The sequence below is a fragment of the Sorghum bicolor genome, chromosome 2, assembly GCF_000003195.3.
Source record: "Sorghum bicolor cultivar BTx623 chromosome 2, Sorghum_bicolor_NCBIv3, whole genome shotgun sequence".
Lineage (NCBI taxonomy): Eukaryota > Viridiplantae > Streptophyta > Magnoliopsida > Poales > Poaceae > Sorghum > Sorghum bicolor.
In genome coordinates this window covers 12,120,356-12,130,136 of record NC_012871.2, presented here as the reverse complement: position 1 = coordinate 12,130,136, position 9,781 = coordinate 12,120,356, and the positions used below count along the sequence as shown (strand labels likewise).

The window sequence follows — 9,781 nt, the reverse complement described above, 5'->3', positions numbered from 1 at the left end:
TGTTTATCTACATCAGCGTGTACATCTTCTACATCCATCCCTCCTAGTCCAGCCTGATGCTCTGCCTGCTCTAGTATGGCATCCTCTTTAGCCTGTCTCTCTATCTCCTCCATGGAGAACTGCTCCTGAGCAGCTCTGAGGGCACGCTGTCCACGATGACGATCATCTCTCGACGCTAGATGGTAGGTCAGAATTATGGGCTCAGTCGCCTTGTACTCCATCCTACACCACTGTGGATATTTCTCACTAAGCATATAGGAGATAATATGAGGGTACACCTACTGTCGTCCAACACTAATTGCATCAGCAATGACATCCTCAATCTCACACAACATAAAGTCCACGAAGTCAAACTGATATCTGGTCCAAGTGGAGAGGAGAAGCCACTGCTGCAAGCTAGTCAACGACTCCCGGTTGCCAAATAGACGCTTTTGCTCTCGAACGATCCATTGCTCCGACCGCCCTGGATATTTTGCTCTTAGGAGCGCCATGTGTTTTTTGATCAATGACTCTATTATCGTCAGATATTGCAACACACATGAGTGTGCTTCTTCCACTTTTGTGAATTCCTTATCAATGATTGTTTTTCTACCCTTGCTGCCTTTCCTTGCCAACCTACCATTATGACGAGTTAGGGTAAACCAAGTGAATGTCTATCTTCTTCACGCAAGTAATCTTGACAGACCTCTATGACTTATTCGGCGCAATATCTCTATCATGGATCCCTCTAGGTGAGCCCGATTGTGTACATATCGGTTAAGAATAGGCATGAATCTCTCGTACGGCCACATCTCATGCAAGTACATAGGCCCGAGCTACCTAATTTGGTCGACCATGTGCATCATGAGGTGTGGCATTATATCAAAAAGGATGGAGGGAAGCATTGCTCCATTTGGCCCATAGTTTCTGCCATGAAATCCTTCAAGTCACCTAATTCGTCTTCGTAGATCTCCTTCTGCCCAATTTGGTTGAAGAAGTAGCACATCCTAGTTATGACCATCCTCGTGTATAAGGGCTTTATTGCCCTAATAGCAACAGGAAGGAACACTGTCAACATCATATGACAATCATGGGCATTGAAACCGATTAATGACATGTCTTTCATCGAGACTAGTCTCTTGATGTTGGAGGAGAAACTTGTAGGGACTTTCAAGCGCTTTAGGCTTAGACAAATTGCTCTCTTCTCATCATTTGACAAGTTGTAGCTGCCTACAGGAAGGGAGTGTCTTCCATTCCCTTGGTCTTGTGTGCGCCATTCCTGTGGTCTACACTGCAAATGTACGAGGTCTTCCCTTGACTTCAGTCCATCCTTTGTCTTTGCCTTTTGTCCATCAACAGCCCAATCACACTCTCAAATACATTTTTTATGTGTATGGCATTGAAGGAATGGCGCACAACCAAATCCGGCCAATAAGGTAGGTATTTGAAAAAGATTGACATCTTAAAGGGAACACCTTCAACTGGAGCCTTATCTCTCTTATTGATCATTCCATCCTTTGTCTTTTTACCATAGGCGACTTTGATGCTCTTCACCATGTTATACACGTAATGCCCGTCCTGCCTTTTTGGCGCATGCCCTGTCTCAACCGTAGTACGAATGAAGTATTTCACCATCCTCTTGCTTCGGTACCTATGTCCTTCCACTAAGAAGCATGGGTGACGCATGTACACTACCTTCCGGGATCCCTCTAGGAACTGACCAGTAGTGAAAATCAAGCATTCCGAGCATCCTAGGAATCCTTTGACCTGTCCTGGAAGTGAAAGCTGTCCTGGGTAGTCAGTGATGGTAACAAAGATGATGGATCTCAATGTGAAGGCACTCTTCACAAGCTCATCCTACATTTCCACTCCCTCCTTCCATAGTATCTCCATTTCTTGCATCAGTGGTTTGAGAAAAACATCTATATCGATGTTTGGTGCTTTCGGTCTAGAAATTATCATTGTCAGCAACAAATACTTTCTCTTCATGAACAACCATGGAGGCAGGTTATAAATCGACAGGAGAACTGACCACGTGCCATGTGTGCTGGTATTGTCACCAAATGGATTCATTCCATCAGTGCTCAAAGCGAACCTTACATTTCTAGGGTCTTCTCCAAATTCTGGGTACTTCACATCAAAGCCCTTCCACTGTTGTGCATCGGATGGTGATGTAGCACACCATCACCTTTCTTGCGTTCATCTGAAGCCCAAAATCGCATGAGCTCCCTAGGGTTTGAGAATAAATGCCTCAAGGGATCAATCGGTGATAGATACCACATAACCAATCCAAGGATTTTTCTTTGGTTAGTATCATCCATCCCTAGGGTGCTATTTTCTTCTTCAACGTTCTTAGTAGCATCTCCTTTCTTTCCACACTTCTCTCTTTTTTCTATACTTAGTACCCATGTCTTCCTCAATACAGTTGTCGTTCCTTTTGTATCGACTTGCACCACACGTTGGACAATTCATTAGGTCTTTGAAGACCCCACGATAAAGGATACAATGGTTTGGACACGCATGTAATCGTTCCACACCCATTGTAATTGGAGTGACAAGCTTCTTTGCTTGATATGTGTTGGTGGGCACAAAGTTTGGTTTAGGAAGCACAGCAGCCCACAGAGTCGATAGGTCATTGAAGCTCCTATCGAACCATCCATACTTAGCCTTCAAAATTAGTATGTCCAGAAAAAAATGAAGCAACAACCATCTTTCTCACAACCCTGTTCCTCCGGGTATAAGCGTTCTTTCCTTGCCTTATTTACTCCCTCCAAGTTTTTAGCCCTTTCAATAGTAATTCTTTTTCCATATTAAGTAGCATATCTTGTAGGAAGTCCTCTTCTTCTTCGTTGTTGTCTTCACCATCATCATCCTCTCCACCATATCCTTCTCCATCGTCATAACCATCATCTCCACCACCACCACCACCATCACCATCAAAGTCTTCTCTTATAACATCATCATGCATCGTGAAAACATGGGCATTGTCAATTCCACGAACTTCTGGTGCATGTATAGCCCTTGCCTCCGTACTTCTCTCACCATGATGATCCCAAATCTCGTAGTTCTCCATGAAACCTCTTCTTATCAAGTGCAACCTTATTTTATTTGGATCCTAGCACACTATTCAGTCTCTATAGTCACAACAGGGGCAATATATATCCTTTGTCTGCTTGATTAAAGCATGTCTTTTAGCTGCTTCAATGAAACCATTAAATTCTTGTATGTAGCTGACTTCGTTTCTTTGTTTTTTGTACATCCATGACCGGTCCATATTTAGTACCCTATATAAATGTAAAGAAAAGAAAAGCTTGCATGCATAAGAAAAGATATTGTGTCACTGAATAAAAATCCGTGCCCAAATTATGTGTAATAAATAAAAATCAAATTAGAGCCTAAATTGCTCCCCCCTCTCTATATAGATCTCGGCGCTGAATCAAATATAATGTTTCTGCAAAATTCCAATAGGCTTTACGGCTCAAGAGACTCACCCCACAATCCCAACTTGTTTGAAGGTTGAAAGGCCAAAACCTCCCCCTCTCCTCTTGCCGTTTCTCTCCGGCCGCCAAGAGCTAAGAACGAAAGGTGCTGCGCTCGATCACGAGGAAGAAGAAAGAGTCTGGAGTAAGTTTTTTCAGGGGCAGTTGACTAAACGAACCATCTCTGATAACTCATTTGTTGGTGCAGTTCTATTAATTGAACCACCTATGGAAATCATGGATCTTCAGCGTCGGCTCACTAAGGACAACCGCCCCTTAAAATAGAGCTTCAGAGGCGGTTCACTTAAAGGAACCGACTCTAAGAATTCAGAGGCGGTTTTCTTAAGTGAACAGCCTCTAAAACGGTTGAATCAGAGGCGGTTCAGAAGCTGCAGTGCCCAACGATATGGTTAGAGACGATTTCCTATGTGGACCGCCTCTGATGAAAATGGGAGGCATTGCTGAAATTGATTTCTGTACTAGTGTTGCCAACTTTGGAGGAAGACGCATGTTCATTCATTCCGAGCTCTCCATTGCAGATGTTTTAATTTGCTGCAAGCCACCTTTTTATGAAACAAATGAAGTGAAAGGCAGCAGCGCTTCACTGGCATAGGTCAAGGCCGCCCAAAGCGTTGAAGTTGCAGAGTAAAGGACATCATAACGTTCAAATGTAAATGACTGAGTTGCCCTCTTAGGTCTCGTTCGTTTCTGGCGGATTGGCCCGTTTCCAGGCCCATTCCGGGTGGAATGCTGTGGCCCGTTTCCAATCCAGATGCGAATAAAAATGTGCGTTCGTTTCAGCCCGACCTGAAACTAAAACTGGTCCGGAACCAAAACTGCCCTAGCTTTTCCCTATCTCCACGGCTGGAATAGAACCGGACCTCTTGACCTCTGGATTGATTCCGTCTCACATGAGCACGCGACGACTCGAGCCATCGAGCAGACGCGACGGCAACCCAAGCAGAAGCAACGATGGGGCGGCGTGAGGAGACCACGGAGCAGCATGGGGCAACCATGGAGCAGCGCGAGGCAACTGCAGGGTGGCTGCGGGGCAATGCCCTTCTCCTTCCTCGTCCTTCTCGCCGGTGATTCACTCACTCTCTACTTCGTCCTCATCCTCTCTCCCTCCTCTAGGGTTCTTAGATCTTGGACTGCAGCAGTGGATGGGCGTGCCGGGGATGGGGACGCCGCTGTGGCCACTATGCCCTCCCGCGCGGGGGAGGGGCGCACAGCCGCCGGCGTCGTGCGGCCTAGCCGCGCAGGGGAGGCACGGGAAAGTCTGGGAGACACGGGGCGTGCGGTGGCTGGGGCTGGCGACGGATCCTGGATGGGATGGGAAGCACGATGCAATTTACCTGACCTTCTTTGCTAAAAGAACAAACAAATTGCTTTCACATTCAGATGTGGAGTGACCAGTGCCTAGTGGTACTCCGAATAATGGTTCCACGCTCAGTAGTGCCTAGTGGTCCGAGGGGAGGCATCTTGGTGTCTTGTATTTTTCACTTATATATCAGACTCAAATGATGGGATGGGATGAGTGTGTGTTGTATGTGATTTGTGCTTTCAGCGCTGTTTTTATCATTATCATCTCGCAATTGCTTAACGTACCGGAAATCAGGAACAGTTCAGATAATCATGGAAGTAGTCGCTCGTGTTTCTGCAAGACAAGTATTCCCTAGCGTGTGGTAGCATTGACAGCCGTGGTAGTATAACATACTTATACGAATGTCTATTTATGGTATGTATTATCGTTCTTTAATAGGTCCTATTATTGCGAAAAGAAACAATTTACCTAGAAAGCTAGCTACTATTGCTAGAAAGTAGCAGCTGTTGTCAATGAGGAAGACTGCATGTTCAAACTGAGAGGATGCTTGTTTCTTGTGCCTTTCCATTTGCATTAGTAATCGTTTCTTTTCTTCCTATTACAATTAGTATATTCATATGAAATTTCCATAGTGAGAAAAGGATAAAGATAAAACAAGTCGATGAATTGATGCAGCCATAGATTCAGTGCATAAGCTGCTCATGGCCAGTCGGCACCCAGTAGTTCAGCTATGCTTTTCGCTAACAAAATAAAAATTATGTGGATGGACATGGACTAATATCAAATCTGGGACAAAGGGCCGATCACTGTCTTGAATTGCAGAAGCAACAGACTCAGCTGATCGATTTGCATGCCCATCAATATCTCCTCTCTCCCTCTCACCCTGAGGTATACCCTGTTTGCCCTGCTGTATCATCTGTGGAGCAAACAAAGAGCAAGGAGGCGTGTTCTTGTGGCGTAGTACAGCTTCTCCTCCTGCCACACTATACCTGTACCTTTAACTCTTGTTTGTTAGTGGCTAATTTCAGAGCTTATGTTGGAAACTGGGGGGACCATTTAGATTTAGTGCGGGGGTTTTTCGGATCGAGTGTGCACCGTCGTCTCCTGCTCTCTTCTACTACTATCTTGGGTTTGGCTTCAGCTGCAAGACAGCGAGAGACAGCAAAGGGTGATTACATGGGACTTTTGCTCATTTTTCTGTTCATTTTGGATGTGATTGGTGATTAGTAGTACCCTGTACCAAGGCGAGACAGTCTTGCATGTTTGTTTATAGGACAACACTTTTGAACCTCTCAATAGATAGACACTATCAACGTCACAACATATTTCAGAATCAGGTCACAGGATGGCATAGTCTTCCCTTTTTTTATGATGGCGTAGGTTAGATTCAGACAACTGCATTCATAGTTTTCTAGTGGCATAGCAGACAAGAACTGCATTCATAGTTTTTTGATGGCATAGGTTAGATTCAGAAAAGGATATCAGTCAGATGACTTGTTTTTCAGGATCAACATACCTCGATCACTCCCTGTATGTATTCCTTCTTCTTTTTGTAATAGTTATTTCTTTATGAGATCAACATACCTCGATCACTCCCTGTATGTATTCCTTCTTCTTTTTGTAATAGTTATTTCTTTATGAGGGTTTCTAGTGGCCTGCCTCCAGTAATTATAGGGAAGACATTGGAATGCCCGTCTTGAGGTAGTCTGGGACATTTGGTTTTTAATGGTATAAATACCAGCCACAAGCCCACAAAATGTGTGGTAACCTGACATTTCTAACCGTGTGGCTAACCTGCAAAATTCGGCATCCAACCCGAGTTGCCTTCTTTTCGATATTTCATTGTTGGTTTTGCAACATCGTGTTACAAAATTGTGGACAAGCATGAATTTCAAGTCACTACCTGCTTCTTTTTTCCTCTAAAAACACTACCTGCTTCTTGTTTATTACCTGCATAAATAACACATTCCGTGTTATAAAGTGCTTGTAGCCTAGTACACTTGTGGTTCTAGAAATATTCTACCATCAGTCAGTTGCGAGCACACAAATATATTGTTTGCTAGTGGTGCTGAATTCTGTCTTGATTTTTTCAGTCCAAAATTCACTTAACCTCTGTTGCTCATACACTTTGTAGTAATGTGCATGATGTTTTTTCAGTCCATGTTGTTTCGCGACTGATAGGGGATGATTTTGGGTTGCGCTGGGAGGAGATGCGATTTGTGGGCGAATCTGGGTGCGATTGGGTAGTGTGTGGCTCAGATCGATTTTGGGGAGTGTGTGTGGTCTAATTCTTCGACGGTTAATTTGTTACTGACTTCAATTAGTGACTAATTCAAGCACGATTTGTTATTTGGTTACTAACAAACCGGTAACATTGTTGTTATGGAAGCCAGTTACCGATAAGTAGTAGTGATTGTAGTAGTAAAGTTACTTCATATATGCTATCCGAAAGTTGTTGCGTTCCTAATTCTTATGAGTAATAGTGTAACTAAGGGAGAAAAACCATTATGCTTTGGTTGACAACAACGTGAGTCATTTTTGTTCAATTATTCAATAATTTGTAAAATAATGCTTGCTGTTATTTTCAGGGAGGATGCAATGATCAAGAAACATTGGATTGGACAAAGTGCATTTACACATGAGTAGGATTAGATGAGCTATGTACTGGTTAAATTATGCTTTGGATTTGAAAGATTGTAATTTCATGAGTGGATCATGACAACCTTTTGGTGCACCTTTTGCCAATTTTGGCAGTAGCTAGCATGTCTTTGTATGTGGTTGCACATTATCTGTGATACTCTTTGCTGCCCATTATCTCTACATGCATGATGAGAGACTTGCAGATAAAGAACTCCAAAATATTGAAGATTTATTGATTTTATTTTGCTGCAATGTGTGAGAGCTTGTTTTTGCTGTGTAATGTATTTGGAATGTATTTCATGAGATGTGTTTGCAGCACTCCAAAATAATCACGTATCCAAAACTAGTATCTGCTGTTAGTGTCCCACGTAATACCTGTTTCGCATCCTAGCAAACCGAACAGCAGATGGTTGAAGCAAGGAATAAATACAGAGGGAATACATACAGACAGGGAATGAGTGACAGACAGGTATCCACTTATTCCTGGGCTGAAAAAATCTGCTCCGGTATTGAATTCAGAGCAAACAAACGAGGCCTTAATCACCCAAAAGAGTAGTAGGTGTGTGCTAGGTGTAAGCAGTAATTGGGAAAGCGACCACTCGGATCGGATGCCCTATAAAAGTGAAACCGAAAGGCTTTTACATGGCTCTCACTCATTTAGTTCATGTAGCACAACCTATAAATGTTGGCAAGAGCACACCACGAACCCAATCTCTCTAATAACTTCAATTATATGTGTGTGTATGCAGTGTGATATATACATTACATATGAATGACATAAAGTGCTTATCTAAATCAAAGTCGTCCGCAAGAGTGCAGTATATAATATGCAAGGGTATCTCAATCTCCATAGGTGCACATACGTAGGAGTACGCAACAAATGCCAGTAGCACCTAGATAGGCTTAGCCGCTTAGGAGATGTCCGGAGCACTAGACATGGATTGATTGGAAAACGTTGTAGGACAGACATGTCTGTCGTTTCCTCAGCAGGAGTGAAAGGCAGGGTCCGAGAGGCTGTCATTTGTCCAGAGCTCATAGATGTGCCTCTCATGCAAGATGATGTCCTTCGTTTTTCAAAAAACATTTTTCTCTTATTTGCCAATGCAGAAAGAAAAGAGCACTATATATATACACTAATCTGAAGCCTGGGCTTCAAATAGCATTGAGCACCCCGGCGGAGCGCTGTCCATCTCCGGTGACATCAATCACGAACAATTACTGTGACCCCACAGTTAATTACTGCCACCGTCAGCACATGGGAGGAGTTAATTAGTCGGATGGTACAACACGCTTCATGTTTGGAGCTAACTACGGAAATATTTGGGATCTAAACAGGCCCTAAGCTTATAGAGAGAGAGAGAGAGATGGGGATTGAGCTTTCAAGATCTTTTTGAGGAAACTAACCAACTGATTTTTAGATGTTAAGTGATGCAGGTCAGACTTGATTAACAAAAGTTCATGAGAGTTTTATTTGCATTAAATTTGGTGCCAGATTACTAAAACATATATGGTGACATGGCATTATTTTAATGAGAAAAGAAATGATTAAAATTTCATCAAGGATAAACATGCTTGCACCGTTTCCAGTGTCTTGAAAATCCAGTGAAACCTGCATTTGTCTCACGACCAGTTCTTTTGTCAGGCGCTTTTGTCTTATCCGTGTATTATTTTAATCAGGCGCTTTTGTCTCATCCGTGTACCCCTTTTCCTGATCCAGTATGACTCACGACCAGTTCTTCCCCGCTCCTTACCGTCATACTGGTGGTGTTAGTGGCTGTCCCATGGCCCTAGTGGAAGCGGCTGCGCAGTACCGTACCGTGGGGATGGCCGTTGAGATGAGGAGCCGCTAGCTACTGCCACTCTTGAGGTGGAGCATGGCAGGGGATAGGGAACAGTAGGGCGGCACTAAGGTCTAAGGCCAAGACTGAGGTCGATCGAAGCCATGGCAGTGCCTTACATGTCCTTGTCGTCGTCATCCACCTCAGCTCCATGCGGTGGAAGTTGTCATTCAGCGCTTCCACCGAGCCCTCCTTGTCGCTCATCATGAAATTCCTTCTGGATCATCCTCTTATCTCTGATGCCTCTCCATAGAGAAGATGTTTCTTGCTGCAGCTGCTGCTTCTGTTTGTGTGTTCTGATGAGGGAGCAAGCACAAAAATGTTGGTTGCTCCAGAGAGAAAATGTGAGCAACTGAGCATGAGTCTGAATTGCTACTTCGGCTCCAGTGCTATATATTCACCCAGTATATATCCTCAGGGTCAGTCTATATATTCACGCTTAGACTCTGATATGACTTCAATCCTCAGGTTAGTGACTCAGTGCTATATATTCTATGAGGTATCATCCTCAGGGTTACCAG

The 9,781-nt window shown here is 43.7% G+C and overlaps 1 long non-coding RNA gene across 1 annotated transcript; it reads left to right on the top strand.

The window, feature by feature from the left end:
- Window positions 3,470–7,674, top strand: LOC110432914. Its single transcript, XR_002450204.1, has 3 exons — window positions 3,470–3,603; window positions 3,667–4,543; window positions 7,371–7,674. It is a non-coding gene; the product is annotated as an uncharacterized LOC110432914 (long non-coding RNA).